Below are 16,626 nucleotides of genomic sequence, written 5' to 3' on the forward strand. Positions count from 1 at the left end.
GATCAAACAGGCTGTGAAGAAGCTCTGTGACACTGTGGCCAAGATCTGATCAGGTCTGATAAGAGCATGTGTTCCACTGGCTCCTGACTATGATGCTTTGGATGTTGGCAACAAAATTGGGATCATCTAAACTGAGTCCAGCTGGCTATTTCTAAATACAAAATTTTTTTCACTGTGAAAAAAAAATGATTTTGAACCCAATTAATCATGTGTTAATCAGAACATTCTGAACTGCTGATGTTGCAAGAATTTATGTTTTTACAGATCGAGACTGTGAATCAGGCATCTGTACTGTTAACCTTGCCCCTGGGGGATTTTGGAGTCCCTGCTTTAGTTGAAATAGGGTTTGTGGGATTGTTGTGCCTCGTGCGGGAGTACTTGGTCTGCTAGTAACTGAACCGAGTGGAACTGTAATTCTGCCTGCAGGATTAAATACATTTTTTTGTAAAGACTTAAGTCTCTAGTTTGGAGCAGTTAAGCAATTTCTATCTTGTGGCAATCTACGACCTGAATATGACTCGATCAGTAGTAGAAGGATTTGATTTCTTTGCCTCGCAATAGTTAATTTTACAAAAATCTCTTAGTGGAGGCAAGGTGAAAAAGTGGTCAGGATGACAGTGGTTTTCCGAATGCACTTTATCTGCATCAATAGTAGCTTTCTTAGCACGGCTTGGAAAATGTCTGCATCATCTAGAATTGTAGTCACATATCAGAAGGCAAACTCTAACATCTGATTTATAACTTTTGGCTCATATTCTGTAATTCCCATATCCTTCTGGATTTGTGCCATCATCTCTGCATCTTTTGGCGTTCTCTTGGGAGAAGCCGTCTTGCCAGTAGCCTCCATTATATGGGGTGATCAGACTTCTCCAGCTAAATCACCCAAGTAATGTATTTCAGTCCTGATCTTTCTGCAAGATCTTAGCCTAGTGTGATTTTTCCAACCCCTGGTATGCCAATGAGCAAGATGTTCAGAAGCATCCTCACTGAGATGGCTCTTAGCACCTCCCATAATTTTACCTTATTATCTTTTAAATATCTGTAGGATCTGTACTAATTATCCCTCTTTCATTGTTGATATTAGTAATTTATGGATTTTTCTCTTTTTCTCTAATCAAACTTGCCTAGGGGTTTATCAATTTTAATAATATTTCCAAAGAACCAACTTTTGGATTTGTTTATTCCTCTGGGGTTTTTTCCCCATTCACTTCTGTTCTTTATTATTTCCTTTTTTCTATTTACTTTGGATTTGCTCTGCTCTTCTTTTTTTTCTAGCTTCTTAAAGTAGAAATTCAGATCATTGGTTTAAAACCTTTACTATTTTTACTATTGCCCTTTAAAGCTCTAAATTTCCCTCCAAGTTCTGCTTCAGCTTCACCCCACAAATTTTTATGTGTTGTGTCTTTATTTTCATTCTCTTAAAAATATTGTGTAATTTCTTTGTGATTTTTTCTTTGATTATGGATTATTTAGAAGTGTGCTGTTACATTTCTAAGTATTTGGCACTTTCCTATTATTATTAGTGATTTTAATTTGCTTCCACTGTGATCCAAGAACATACTTTATGAGATTTTAACCTCTTGAAATTTATTGATACTTTTGTGTACTTACTTAAGTTTTGCTTAGTTCTATTACATGTTATATATTTAGTGTGTAGATTATATATACATGTATACTCTCAGTATATTTTATACTGAGAGAGGGGTATTAACATCTTCAGTTATGATTGTGTCATTGTCTATTTCTCCCTTGCTATAGTTCTGTCATTTTTGTTTTGTTTTTTGTTGTTGTTTTTGTTTTATTGTTTTGTTTTCTATACATTGAAGTTCTGGTATTAGGTGCTTACTCATTTATCCTTGTATGGCTTTCTGAGGAATTAACTCTTTCATCAGTATGAAATGTCCTATTTTACCTCTAATAATACTTCTTGTCTTAAGGTTTACTTCATTATTCATTAAGCCCACACCAGCTTTCTTATGCTTAGTGTTTGTAACATCTTTTACTTTTAATCTATAAATATATTTAAAATTAGTCCCTTGAAAAAAATAAAAAATAAAAAATAAAATAAAATTAGTCCCTTGTAGAGCATATATAGTTAGATCTTGATTTTTTTATCTAATCTGACAATTTCTGCCTTTTAATTTCAGTGTTTAGTTCATTTACATTTAATGAATCATTAGTATGGTTGGAAATAGTTTTTAATATTCCATTTCAATTTCTTTTGGTTGCTCTAGGCATTACAATAGTCATTCTTAATCTATAACAGTCTACTTAGTGTTAATATTGTACCATTTTTTGTAAAATGTAAGTACATTGTAACAGTATATGCCATTTCCCCTTCCATCTTTTGTTATTGTTGTCATATGTTTTTATATCCATTTACATTATAAACCTTACAATATAGTTATAGTGGTATATATATATTTTTTGTTTTAAGTAGCCAATTGCCTTTTAAACAAATTAAAATAAGAAAATAAAATAGTATTTTATATTTACCCATATATTTTATGATCTGGGTGTTCATTATTCCTTCTTTTGGGTTTGAGTTTCCATCTGTGTCATTTCCCTTTACCCTAAAGGACTTTCTTCAGCATGTCTTGTCATGCAGGTCTGCTGGTGTCAGATTCTCTCAGTTTTTATCAGGAAATGTTTTTATTCCATCTTTATTTCTTTTAAATTTTTTTATTAGTTTCAGTTGTACAAAGCAACGTAATAGACATTTAAACCCTTCATAAAGTCATAACCCGCCCCCAAAGCTACTACCCCTCTGACATCTTATACAGCTGTTACAATACCATCGACTATCTTCCCTATGTTGTGCTCCACATCCTGTAACTATATATACCTATATATTTAGTAATAGTTGACATTCAACATTATTCTACTTCAGCTCTTCAGGTGTATAGCACATTGGTCAGGCATCTACACAGTCTGACGTGATCCCCCTGATAAGTCCAGTGCCCATCTGGCATCTTACATGAACCTTACAACATTGTTGATTATATTCTCCATTCTGCATTAACTACCAATTTGTGTTTCTTAATGCCTTCACCTTTTTTACCCAACCCCCAACCTCATTCCCATCTATCACCCTGATAGATCTAGTACTTATCTGGCACCATATCTAGTTATTATAATATTATTGACTATATTCCTTATGCTATACCCTACATCCCCATGACTACTGTATAACAACCAATTTGTGTTTCTTAATCCCTTCCCCTTTCACCCATCCTTAACCCCTATCATCTCCCATCTTTATTTTTGAAGAATATTTTTGCTGGATATAGAATTCTGGGTTAATAATATTTTCCTTTTACCACTTTAAAGATGCTCTTCCATTTTCTCGTGTGCTCTTGTTTCTGATGAGAAGTCAGCCATAATTCATAGTACTGCTCTCTGTACGTAGTGTATCTTTTTTTGTACGGCTTTCAAGATGTTCTCTTCATTTTTTGGTTTTTAGCAGTTTCATTATGTTGTGCTTAAGAGTGTGTGTGCATGTGTGTGTTTATCCTGATTGGCTTTTGCTAACGTTATGAATCTGTAAATTAATCGTTTTCATCAAATTGAGGATATTATTGACCATTATTTCTTTGCAATATTTCTGCTCCATCTCTCCTATTTGGGGGAGATTCTACAAACATATTAGCTCTTTTGATATTGTCCCACAGATCAGAGAAGCTCTGTTTCTTTTTTAAAATTTTTTTCTCTGTGTTCCTCAGTTTAGATTTCTATCAATCTGTCGTTAGGTGTATTGGCCCTTTATTCTGCCATTTCCAATCTGTTAAAGCCAACCAGTGAAATTTTCATTTCATATATAGAACTGGAATTTTAGTTCTGGAATTTCTACTTGGTTTCTTTTTAAAGTTTTTATGGTTTCCAATTTTCTGTCATAATTTCCTATCTGTTACTTCATAATCATCATTTCCTTTAAGTCTTTTAATGTAGATTTAATAACTGTTTTGAGTTTCTCATCTTCTCATTTTAATACCTAGGTCATCTTGGGATCAGTTTCTATTGATTACTTTTTTCTTGACTATGGGTCACATATTCTTATTTCTTCACATGCTTAGTACATTTTATTGTATACTGAACATTGTGGATAATATATTGTAAAGACTCTGTATCATGTTCCTCTAAAGAGTATTGGTTTTTGTTCAAGCATGCAGGTGAGTTACTAGCTGATCATCTTAAACTGTGGAAGCCTGGTTTTACACTTTGTTAGGGTGGGTCTGTTTCAGTTTTGCCCTAGTCCTACAGCAAATTCTTAGTCTTGGGATATAGTGTCTAAGGCACGGATCTTCAGGGGTTTCAGTGAAAAGCCTGAGGTGGTTAGATAGCCCCTCTAATCTGATGAGATTCAAAGTCCAATTTCTGTCTTCCCCACTGGAGGCAGGAGCTGAAATCTTTTTCTGCTTTCCAGCAGTTGCTTATTAGTGGACTATTTGGAGATTCTCCCCCACATTCATAATTCATGGGTCAACCAAGGGTTTACGTGGGGTTTATACCCAGATTTAGACCTCCTTGCTCTGGGCTCCCACCTTTCTGGAATTTTACTCAAACATTTACAACCACTCTGAATCCCCACCCTGCTGACTCCTCAATCCACTAAGAGTGAGGCTTTCTGTTTAACTTCCAGCCACCCCACATCATGCAAACTACGTAGGGAGGGCCTCAAGGCAGGGGAAATGCTGGATAAATGTAGATAGCACCCAGCATAGTTTCATTCTTTAAAGGATTGAATCCCACTCCCTCCCCTCAGTTCTGCCTGCTTTCAGCTACTCTTCAGTGTTTTTGTTTTTATATTTGATCCAGAATTTTTCATTGTTGTCTGGGGGAGGGTTAGTCCCATGCCGCTAGCCCATCATTACTGGAGCTACTTCTTCATTACTGGACTCACTTCCTTGCCTCTTCTTTGACTATCAGGGTATTAGTCCTTTCTAACTTACCCTCAGTCTCTCAAAATTATCATTTTTAAGCTTTTGTTGACACAGAACTAATAAGATTTATTCATCTTTGGGGTGACATTCGATCTGGTGTAATTTTATATATAGATACACATTAAATATGTTTGTACTTAGAAAAGGCAATGAACGTGTGAAACCTCTACTTAGTTCCTTAAAATTTTCAGCAAAATTTAAATAATAAAATAAGTTCCTGAACTTGTTGAACTGTTTAAAATCATGTGCCATCCTAATTTGTCCGAAATGTTTAAAAATGTATTTACCCTTCAAGAAATTAATATTTTCCATGTATTATATATTTTAAGCATGACTGCCCCGAACCCATCCTCCCCATATGGTAAAAGTCTATCCATGATCCAGTAACAGGCAAACAGACACTCAGTTTTACTTGTTCAGAATTCGTAGGATTTATGTCTGCAGCCATATGGCCCTATTAGTGTTTAGGGGCATGGCTGTCTCCTCTGCCCCAGACTTATGAAAGGGCACCTGAATTTAACCTAAGGAAGAATTGAGTTAATAGTTTATGGTTTGCAGCTATTTTATTGGCAAAGGAAAAAAAAACTCATCAAACTCTCTTTGACTATTGGTTTAATTTACAGGTTTTTTGTTATAATCTTAATTGCTGTCACCATCTTCTGGGTCCCTAATATTGAAACGACACACAGTGAACAACTGTTTGTAAAGATGCAGGCAGTTTTGAGTTCCCTGGTGTCACCCATTGCTGCCATCTTCCTACTTGCCATGTTTTGCAGGAGAGTCACTGAGCAGGTAAGTGGGTGTTGGCACGGCCATGGTTTGCCTTCACGTTATAGCAGTCCTTGCCAGAATTGCCCTAGGAGGGTCTTTTCTACTTCAAGGTTCATAATGTTGCATCATTTGCTTTCTGAGAGATTATTTCCTCCTGGGCAGATTTGGTCCGGGCTCCCTCTTGTGCATGTGGGATAAAGGCAAGCTCTGCTTTGTTTTCCTTCCTTTGGAATGTAATCCACTTTCATCCATGCCATAGGCGATGCAAAGTGTGCATGACCCTTCCTAACGCATATCTGGCTGTAGGAAATTATTCTTCTCTCGCCTCTGTACATGGATGTGTCATGCTCAGAGGTTTCATACTCACCGGGGAATGTACAGTCATGGGAACCTTCCCTGCAGTGAGGACCGTCTCCCAGCCACGCTTAAAACTAAATAAAGATCCCGGTGACGAGTTCAATTGCTTCATCAGTAAGACTTTGAAAGCACAGTTTGCCAGAGTATTTTCATTTATTATTTGAGTCATATTTTAACTTGTTTCCCCTAATGGCGCTGAGTGGCTGGGTGGGCCTTGCACAAGTCCTTGAGCAAAGTGAGGTGCTCAGTGATCTGGCCCCTTCCTTTCTCTCAGCCCTGGCCCTCTGCATGCACAGCCCATAGACCCCCAACCGTCCTACCAATTTGCAGGGCTGATTACCTAACTGCCTGTGACTTCTGTGGCCTCCCTTCACTTGCGTGGACCATTCTCCTTGCCAGAAACACCTTTTTCCTCCTCCTCCTGGCTGATGCTTCGTCCCACGCTCATCTCAGGTGTTCAGTCCTATAGACCAACCTGCTTATGCTCCCTGCTCCACCCACCTCACCAGGACTCAATTGAGCACCGATAAAGTGGGGAGAGAGCGCTACCAGAGCCTCTCCTCTTTGAAGGGCCTGGGAAAGAGGGGCAGACAGGAGAATCTGCCTCTCACCTGTGACACCACCTTTCAGGGATCAAGGCCCATCACCAAGGAAAATGGGGGATCTGGGCAGTGGCTGTCCCGCTGATCCAAGGTCACAAGCATGTTGTAGGTGCTCTGTTCAACCTAGAGAACTTCTCCAGACCCTCTCTCCTGTGTGAGATGGCATGCTCACCTGGCTTCTGCTGCCCTCCTGTTTCTAGATCTTTCTACACATCTCCTTTGATGAATGGTTCCTGTGGATCACCTGGCCTTTGCTTTGAGCTTTCTCCAACACTTTGTTCACATACTGTAACCTCTGTCTCCTCCTGAATCAAGCTCCACTTACAGCTCCAGGGCCAAGATGAACTCCTCGCTCTTACAGAGTGGACAGTCTAGTTGGAGGAGACAGATGACACCCAGTGAATACATAGCAATTTCTGATAAGATTTAAAAGATTTTTTAAAAAGGATCATGGAGGGCAGGTGCTGGGGGTTGGGTGGGGGATACAAGGACATTAGCCAAGGTGGTCAGAGACTTAGTTTGAATGTATGCAGGCAGTTTTGAGTTCCCTGGTGCCACCCATTGCTGCCCTTCTCTCCCTTTGGGTCCCTTCCTAGATCTTAATATTTCTGGCTCATCCTTCAGGGTTCAGATTCAAGGTCACTTCCTTTGAAGAGATCATTCATTCTAGCTTCTGTGGGGACAGTGGGCAACCAGGAGACCAGGGAGGGAGAAAAGATGGCAGGTTGGGATTCAGGTGGTAGCCATAGAGAAGATGGGAAGTGGTTGGATGCTGGATACATTTTAGAGGGAGAGCCAGCAGGATTTGCTGATGGGTTGGTGGTAAGGCAGGATGGAAAGAAAAAACCCCAGGGATAACATCTGGGGTTTCAACCTGAGCGACCAGGGAGATGGAGGTGCCTGTTACAGCGATGGGGAGAACTGGGGGCTTTCTGGACACAATATGTTTGAGATGCCTATTTGTAATCTTCAAAGTGTTTCCAATGTTTCTTAAGTTCTCTGATTGACGTCAGACAGAGGGCAAATGACTTAGGTCTTTGTTCAGCCCAGGAAGGTATCATCTCCACGCTGGTACTCACACTCTGCTTCTGCAAGGTATCTGAAGCCCTTATGACAAGGTTAACTAGAACTCCACTAGTCAGGGAGGCGAGGCTGAAGATGGTCAGTCTCATCACCATCTTCCTCTCAGGTGACTCTCTCGGGGGTCCTCCTTTGGCAGGATGCCTTCTGGGGGCTGACTGGTGGACTTCTGATTGGCTTCCTACAAGTGGTATCCATGATTGTCTATGGACCCCAGAGCTGCTCAGTAAACAAGTGTCCTCTGATCATCTGCAACGTACCCTTCCTCTATTTTGCCATATTCCTCTTCGTAGTCAGTCTTCTCACCATGCTGGGGATCTCCGTATTCACAGACCCGATTCCGGATAAGCACATAAGTGCTGCTGTTACCATATTCAAGTGTCGACCAACAGTTTCCTAATCCCAGTGAGCAGTAACTTGACTCTGCTAGCTTTGGAGAAAAGTGGCTGCATTCCTGCACAAAGTGGGAGAGGAGGCTGGAGGCGGAATGGGTCAGATATAGGGAAATAACACAGAAAGGGCCCTGCCTTAAAAAGAAAGCTAAACTACAAAGCTTTTCAACAATCCTCTGCCAATTAGGTATTCATTTAGAATGAGAAGTTTAGCTTTTAAAATGCAAATTTTCTTTGGAAGTGTTAAGTTTCCTAACCTCAGTATGAATTAATGTAATCAGGCCAGTCCCAGCTGTTACCCATCCAGAGGGAATTAAGCCAACAGGAAGGGGGAGGGGACAGTAATTCAGGCAGCTGCCTGTGGCGAGCTCAGGGCTGGGTGCCTCTCAACCTCTCCTGGAGCAGCCATTTCCCACCTCCCAAGAGGCAGGTGTCAGTCACCACAGTTGGAATATTAGAAAGCCTGGGCTCAGAGAAGTTAAGTCCTTTGTCCAAGGTACCAAAACTGGTAAGTGGCATGGCTGTGCTCTGACCTGGTCCCACCATATGGCCTCCTTTGGCAGGGCCAGTAGGCTCCACAGGACAGGAACTGGGCTGAACCAGAAAGCAGAAGGGTTCTGGGAAGAGCTCAGAAGGGATAAGGGTCTGTAAGACCTCCCTTGCACCTTTGCCTGGGGGTTGGCTAAAAGCCATGAAGTTAGAAGACCACCCCCCAAGTCACCCTTAGGCTTTCCCCGCGGGCCCCACTTCTCCAGTAGTTTCCATTTGATTCTTTCCTCTCTTGCACACGGAGCCCAGCTGGAAGAGGCATGGAGCCAATGGGGAGGACAGCCAGGATAGTCGAGGGGGGGGGGGGAGGCCCACCATGCATCACCCCTCCCGCATCAGTGACAGTGGGAGACTTCCCTGCTGGAGCACCTTAAGATGGGGGTGATGGATTTAATTTCCTGTTGCTCAGGGTCTTAATCATTTAGATTGTGTTCTTTTCTGCCCTTCTCTTACTCTCAGCTGTTTGGTTTTGCCTGTTTCTGAGGCAGCCAAGTACTTGTTGAGTGTTTCCCACCTGCCTAGCAGTAGGCCAGGTGCTCTGGAGAACACAAAGTAGCTGCTGATAGGGGAGGGGGAAATGAAGAGGAAAATTAGTGTTTGTGGAGCCGTGTCAATGTCCAGGCACTAGGCCAGACCCTCTGCTTACCAGTACATGGGGTGGGGGTGGGGACAGCAGGTGAACGCAGGCTCTTCCAGTACACCTGGGGACCTCATCCACAGCAGGCTGATAGTATAAAGGTAAATACGCACATATGGCATCATCAGGAAGCAATTCAAGGCTAAACCCAGTCTCTGTGGTTTAACATAACAGAAGCTTAGTTCTGACACTTCAGTCCCAGAGGTGGAGCTGGGGCAGGTCTTAGAGTGGGCTGGCTAGGGAGGGGGCCCAGCCCAAACTCATCACATCACTGCCATATGTTGCGGGGTGGGGTTGGAGGGTGGGCTGAGATTCAAATATACCAAGGCTGGTATAATAATACCAAGATATTCCAGGATAGACTTGAAGGAAATGTTCATTTAGTTGTGTTTCTGCTGACCCTAACCCTTAAAAAAAAAGAAAAAGAAAAAGAAAACAACAATTGGCTAGATTTTTATACTTCCCAAAGTTTCCATATATGTTTTTAGAAAGAGAACAAAATCACAGACCAGAGGGAAGGGCGCTCCCCTTCTGCACCTACAAATACCTTATTGAGCTCAAGCAGCTGAGCGTGGCCAGGGGCCAGGCTACTAAGGAAAGCAGGTAAAACCTCTTCTGGGCTGAGTTAGTGCTTGTCTGTGCCAGCCACCAGGAGAGGCTTCTGGAAGGATAGCAGCTCCCGGTCTGTCCTATCCCATTCATCAGATAAGAAAGCCTCCTCTACCAGAAGGAACAGACCAGGGGTGATGGGTGGTCTCTCCTACCCTGAAGGGCACAGGTTTCTGGACCCTCAGAACTGAGCGTGTTATCTCCCACCCCTTTCTATGCAGCTATAGGACACAGACCCAGACAGGTTGTCACGGTTTGCCAAGGCCACACCACCGCCCCACGGTACGAGAGCCAGAACTGAAATGCCCCCCCACATTCCTTCTGTCTCTTGGAGTGTAAGGACCAGATCCCTTTTCAGTCCAGCGAGACCTTGATGCCCAGCTCCCAACCATGGCACCCTTTGGCCTGTGAGACAGGGCCCTACGTGATGACAAATCCCTGCTCTCCCCCCAGCTCCTCGGGCTCTGTTGGAGTTGACGAAAAGAGGAAAGGGTAGATTTGGATGCAGAAGTACAAGGGAAGAGATCCAGACCTACGTTTCAAGCACAGCCAGGTGAGAGGAGGAGCCAAAGCCTTGGGAGAGGACCCTGTTTAGTTTTCTGGGGTGGACATGGCCTGTGCTGCCACCCCAGCACCCCCTGCCCTACCATCTCCACTCCCAGAATTGTTCTTCCAGGCAGACGCTCCATCTTTCATCTTTCCTAAGATACCTTTGGCGGGGTTTGGGGTTTGTTGAGGTGGAGATGCCTGTAGGACATCCACGGGGAGTGGTCTGGGCTGAAAAGGCCCACGTGTGAGACACCAGCAGGTGCGCTGGGCTACCCCTGGAGGGCAGGTGTTGGGGGAGAAGAGAAGGGGTCTGACATGAAGCGAGGGCCACTCTAGGCCACAAGAAGGAGCCAGGTGAGGGGCACAAAAACAGAGGCGTTTGGTGACCTGAAAGCATTGGGGGTGGGGGGTGGGAAGGGTGATGGGTCAGTCCACCGAGGCAAATGCTGATGGGTGAAGAAAGATGCCTGAGAACTGGCTGTTGGGTTTCACCACACAGAGATCGTGTGCCTCAAAGAGAGAAACCTGGTGGACCGGCATGGAAGGGAGATGGGGAGGCCTTACACAGGCATTCCAAATGAGAGGGTTACTCTGATGGGGGAGCAGAAGGTAGTCGGCAAGGAGGGGAAGCAACCCCACCTAAGAGGGCACCAGGGCAAGACAGATTCCAGGACAACTAGATTTCAGTCTGATCAAGAAGAGAGAGAATGTTCCAGGGAGAGGCTTGAGCCCTGGAGGCCCAAGGGCCCAGAGGAAAGGTTTCAGCAGATGGAGTCAGGAAAGGAGTCTTCAGGGCCATAGGAGAGGGTAACCTGAGCTTCTCCAGGCCATGACGCAAACAGGGATAAAGGCCTAATGAGATTAGTCCTGAGTCTGGGGCAGAGAGTGCTGGGGAGGGAGAGAGGGAGGGAAGGAGGAAAGGGAGGAAGGGAGGGAGGGAGGCAGGTAGGGAAGGGAGGGAAAAGCCTGCCTGAGGAGAACACAGCATCCTAGGGCCCCTTCTCCACTCCTGCCAGGGAACTCCAGAGCAAAGAGGCCTGGGCTCCCTCCTGACACCTGCAGAAGAGAACCCAGGTTGGACGGGTTCCTTGGACTTATGCCAGGCAGATGTGGGGCGAGGGAGAGGCCTCTCTGAGCAAGGCTGCCCCATGGAGAATACAGGACTCCCCGGGAATTTCTCTTCTCTAAGTGGGGAAGGGACTGGCTCATTGGTGCCCACAGTGTGCTAGGTGACTGTTCTTGGTGCACCTCTCAATTCCCCGTCTCCCCCTTTCCACTGTCATGGGTGGGTGATGATGCCAGTGGCTAACATTTATTGCTCATTTGGTATGTGCCAGGCTCTGTCTAAATTACCCCCACCTGTGATAGGTACAAGTGTTAGCCCCACTTTAACGATGGGGAAACTGAGGCACTGGACCGTTAAGTGACTGGCCCCGGGGTCCAGAGGTAACCAGGCAGTAGTGTAGCTGGGGTTTGAACACAAGCAGGCTGACCTCTCCGTGTGGGCTCTTGGTCACTATCCTATCCCACCTCTATCAGACTGCTCTGGGGCTATGATCGAATGATCAGTTGCTTTTCACATACAGCGGCCTATCTGGGCCTGGCAGCAGCATGGTGGTGTGACAACACGGGCATCTGAGAGAGCGGGGCCAGAGTGTACTGCTCAGGACTTCTCAGCGCCAGGGGCAGATGTCTGTGTCTCTGGCTTGGGGGGTCCTCCGGCTGCTGCATCAGAGGCTCCTCTGTCCTTGACTAATGGGTTCCATCATCCCTGGTGCCACCTCAGCCTCAGGGTGCAGCTGAAGTGGAGGCTGCCCAGCGGGGTGAGACACAGAGCGCATCACAGCGCACACTGCTGGGCGCCTGCTTGCCTGGTCACGGGGAGGAAAGCATCCCGGCGGCGGCTGGGCCCCGGGGCTGTGCCGGTGCTGGCCGTGGTGCTGACCGTCTGAGCAGGCCCCGAACACAGGGCGGCACACGCTGCCCTGCGGGAGTGGAGGCTCAGCCCCAGACTTCGGCGTTTCCACAAATTTGGCCTAGAGAAGTGAGTGGAAACTTTCCTAGAATTCCTAGACTTGCGTCCTTTGCCTCCTGGAGAGCACCAGTGATTCCCCTTCCAGGGCCTGGAGAGCCTTATTTTGGGCCTGCCTGGAGAAGTCACTCCCTGAGAGGTTGCCAAGGAGAGCAGTGACTGTTAAAAAATCCGTGGGGTCCCTCTGTCCTCTGAAGAGTAGTGACTGCGAAGGGGGTGCTGAGGAGTAGCCACTTTCCCTAGCCCTATAGAGCTGTGTTCGGCCATGTACCTGAGACCGGGCAGGCTGAGCTCTCGCCTGTGATGGCACGGGCCCCTGCGACACGTCCGCCACCCAGTTCAGGGGCCCCCCCCACCCCGGCTGAAGGCTCTGCTGGTAGAAGGCAAGCAGGGCCCAGGCAGCCCCCCTCTGCGCCCACACGCTCCCCTCATCCCTCGCCCACTCTCCCGGTGTCTGAGGATGGAAGGAGGTGTTCCGTAGCAGGGCCTGCGGCCTGTTGTTCATATCAGGAGCAAGGCTGTTGGCCTTCCTGCTGGACTCACCGCCGAGACGTGAGCCCTACAAAGCCCTTCCCGTGTCCTGGTCTGTGCCTCCTGACGTCTGCCTGTTCCCTCTGTTCCAGATGTATTCAAGGAGTCCCAGAGCTGCCTCTGAGAGGTCTGCAGCATGTTCTGCGTCCTGGAGCCAAGGCCAGGCCCCAAACTGGCCCCAGAAAAGGCATATATGGAGGAAATGGAGCATGGTACCACACCAAAAGGGACAGAGCACAGTGACACGGCAGAGTCGCCATGCTGGAGAAACATTGCCAACACCTGCGGGTTCCCGTTGATACTGACTATGGTCCTGTGCCCGTCTTCTACTGCTAAAGCAGCTGGGGCCCGGGGGCGTCTGAGGAGAGCAAGAGAACTGCTGCCTCTTCCAGACCCCTCATCACTGGGGGGGGGCGGGGGGTCCTACCGGGAGACCCATGGATATGGGACCAAGGATTACGCTAATGAAACCGCTCCCTGGGTGTCACTCATCAAGTCCCACCGGCTGCAGGGCATGCGTGCTGAGGGGACACAGCGAAGTCCACTTGTGATTACAGAGACTATGCAAATGAGAACATCTGTTCCTTTAGAAAATGAGTCATTTTCTCCGAATGGCATAAACACTGACTTTCACTTTAAATTTAATTTTGGCTTTCTATCTCTAGATGTATTTGGGATTTTTGCTTGTGTTTACTTTATTGTTACCATTTCCTTCCTATATCCAACCTCTGTTTGCCTTGTTCTCTTTTTTAAAACTGTGGCCCTGCTGGCAAAGGTGCCATCTAGTGTAAGCACCACCCCATGCTGGGGTTCCCACCCACAGGTGTTGTGCCCACTGATGACCACACAGGCCAGCTGGAGACAGAGCTGCCCGTGGGTGGAAATGGGCTCCTGCCTGGGCTAGTGGAGGGGCTTGGGTGGTCTCTGCCCTAGCGAACAGCCCCCCCCCCCACTGCTCAGCACTGTCTGGCTGCTGCCATGCCCCTTGCTGAGCCTTTCCCAGCCCCTCCCAGTCTGCCTACTATTGGGACGTTATTGGGAGTTGAGTCCAGGGGTTAGATTCCCTTTAGCTGTCAAGTATAGGCCACTCCTGGGCTGTGTTTCTGCAGGGCGTCCCTCTTCCTTCTCAGACGAAAATCAATGATTTGTGTCTTTCGAAAAAGTTCCAAGTGCCTTGAAGTGATTTGGGGAGACCCACTGGCATCACAAAACTCACACTCTGAAGACACACTCCCGTGACCAGCCCCTCATCCCTGGTTTAATCCTTCAGCTGCCAGTTTTGAATGCCTACTATGTGCCACATGCTGCAAAGAAACAGCCGTGAGCAGAGCACATGGTCTACCGAGAGATACAAGGAAACGCTAGCAGCGATCGCCAGCATTCAGTGTGGCCTGCTGCTTTTCGGCCTGGGGGAGGGCATTATCACATGCAGGCCACAGGACCACCCGTGTGGGAGGACTAGAATTAACCACATTTCACAGAGGAGGAAACTGAGGCTTACCAAGTGACCCTAGTAGATAGGGAGTGGGCACAAGGCCCGAAGCAGCCGTCCCTGACACCAAGGCCACACACTGGCCCTCTACCCATTGTGTACACCTCAGGGAGTCCCACCTGGCCTCAGGGTCAGGGAAGGCCTCCCGTGACAGAAGGAGGTCAGCTAGCTGGATAACAGAAGGGACTTGTGGGAAGACATGAGGCAAGAGTTCAAGGCATGCTTGAGAATGCTGAGACGTGGCCTGTGCACAGGAAAACAGTGAGAAATGGCAGGGCAAGGTGCACAGAGGCCTCACCTATAGACCTTTGATGCTTTGAGATAAGCCTGTGGGAGCTTCAGAAGGGAAGGTGTAGGATCAGATTTGCAGGCTGGTGCTGGAAAAATGAAACAGAGGCCAGAACACCCAGCAGGAGACTGTTAGAGCAATGGGGCAAATTAGTGGCAGAGAAGAAAAGAGAAGGGAATGGCATCAAGCGAGCAATTAGAAGTAATAGGACTGTAGTGATTAGACTTCTGGAGCAAGGGGCCAGGAGTGATTCTGGCTGGATCACACGGGCAAAGGGTGCAACAATTCCAAAGACAGGTCCACACTGGAAAAAGAGCAGATGTGGGAGAAAGTTGAGTGCCATTTGGGACATGCTGTGTTTGAGTTGCATAAAGATACTTAAATGCCATCTCGGCAATATTGTCTTCTGATCTATGAACATGGGACGTCTTTCCATTTATTTAGCTCCTCTTTAATTTCTTTCAATATTTTGTTTTCAGTGCTCAAGTTTTGTACCTTTGTTTGCTAAATTTATTCCTAGGTTCTTTATTGGTTTTGATGCTATTGTAAATGGAATTGTTTTCTTAATTGCATTTTTAGATTTCTGTTGCTAGTGTATAGAAAAACAATTTTTGTATATTAATCTTGTATGCTTCAAATTTGCTGAACTCGGGCTGGCCCTGTGGCTCAGGCGGCTAGAGCTCCATGCGCCTAACTACAAAGGCTGCCGGTTCGATTCCCACATGGACCAGTGGGCTCTCAACCACAAGGTTGCCAGTTCAACTCCTCGAGTCCCACAAGGGATGGTGGGCTGCGCCCCCTGCAACTAAGATTGAACACGGCACCTTGAGCTGAGCTGTCGCTGAGCTCCCGGATGGCTCAGTTGGTTCGAGCACATCCTCTCAACTACAAGGTTGCCGGTTCGACTCCCGCAGGCGATGGTGGGCTGTGCCCCCTGCAACTAGCTACAGGCAACTGGACCTGGAGCTGAGCTGCGCCCTCCACAACTAAGACTGAAAGGACAACAACTTGACTTGGAAAAAAGGCCTGGAAGCACACACTGTTCCCCAATAAAGTCCTGTTCCCTTCCCCAATTAAAAAAAAAATGCTGAACTCATCAATTCTGATAGTTTTTAAGTGTATTCCTTGGGATTTTTTCATATTCAAAATCATGTAGTCTGCAAACATAGTTTACTTTCTTTCCAATTTGGATGCCTTTTATTTCATTTTCTTGTCTAACTGTCCTAGCTAGAACCTCCAGTACAACATAGGATACAAATAGTGAGAGAAGACATCATCGTCTTGTTCCTGCTCTTGGAGGGACAGCATCCGGTCTTTCACCGTTGAGTACGATGTTAGCTATGAGTTTTTGCATATGTTATCTTGTTGAGGAAGTTCCCCTATGTTCCTAGTTTTCTGAGAGGCGATTATATGTATATGTATATATATATATATATATGCATATATATATATATATATATATGCATATATATATATATATATATATATATATATATATATATATATATATATATATATATATATATACATACACCGTGTTTCCCCAAAATAAGACCTAGCTGGACAATCAGCTCTAATACATCTTTTGGAGCAAAAATTAATATAAGACCCAGCATTATATTATATAAGACCCAGTCTTATGTTATAGTAAAATAAGACTGGGTGTTATATTAATTTTTGCTCCAAAACATGCATTAGAGCTGATTGTCCGGCTAGGTCTTATTTGGGGGGAAACACGGTATATGTATATATATGTTGGATTTTGTCAAATTTGATCATCTATTAAGAGGATCATG

At 45.6% G+C, this 16,626-nt stretch overlaps 2 pseudogenes across 2 annotated transcripts in view; one reads left to right on the forward strand and one right to left on the reverse strand.

Moving 5' to 3' along the window:
- LOC308492648 (sodium/glucose cotransporter 1-like) overlaps positions 1-6,755 on the forward strand; it is a 61,990-nt pseudogene extending 55,235 nt beyond the window's left edge. The window contains exons 12-13 of the transcript XR_013995420.1: positions 5,564-5,732; positions 6,699-6,755. The product of XR_013995420.1 is annotated as a sodium/glucose cotransporter 1-like (transcript). The remainder of the gene's footprint in view (positions 1-5,563; positions 5,733-6,698) is intronic.
- On the reverse strand, positions 101-847 carry LOC308492602 (transcription initiation factor TFIID subunit 9-like; annotated as a pseudogene). The gene has a single exon. The product of its transcript is annotated as a transcription initiation factor TFIID subunit 9-like (transcript).
- Positions 6,756-16,626: the final 9,871 nt, after the last annotated feature.

Source organism: Rhinolophus hipposideros (assembly GCF_964194185.1).
Source record: "Rhinolophus hipposideros genome assembly, chromosome: 24".
NCBI classification, from domain to species: Eukaryota; Metazoa; Chordata; class Mammalia; order Chiroptera; family Rhinolophidae; genus Rhinolophus; species Rhinolophus hipposideros.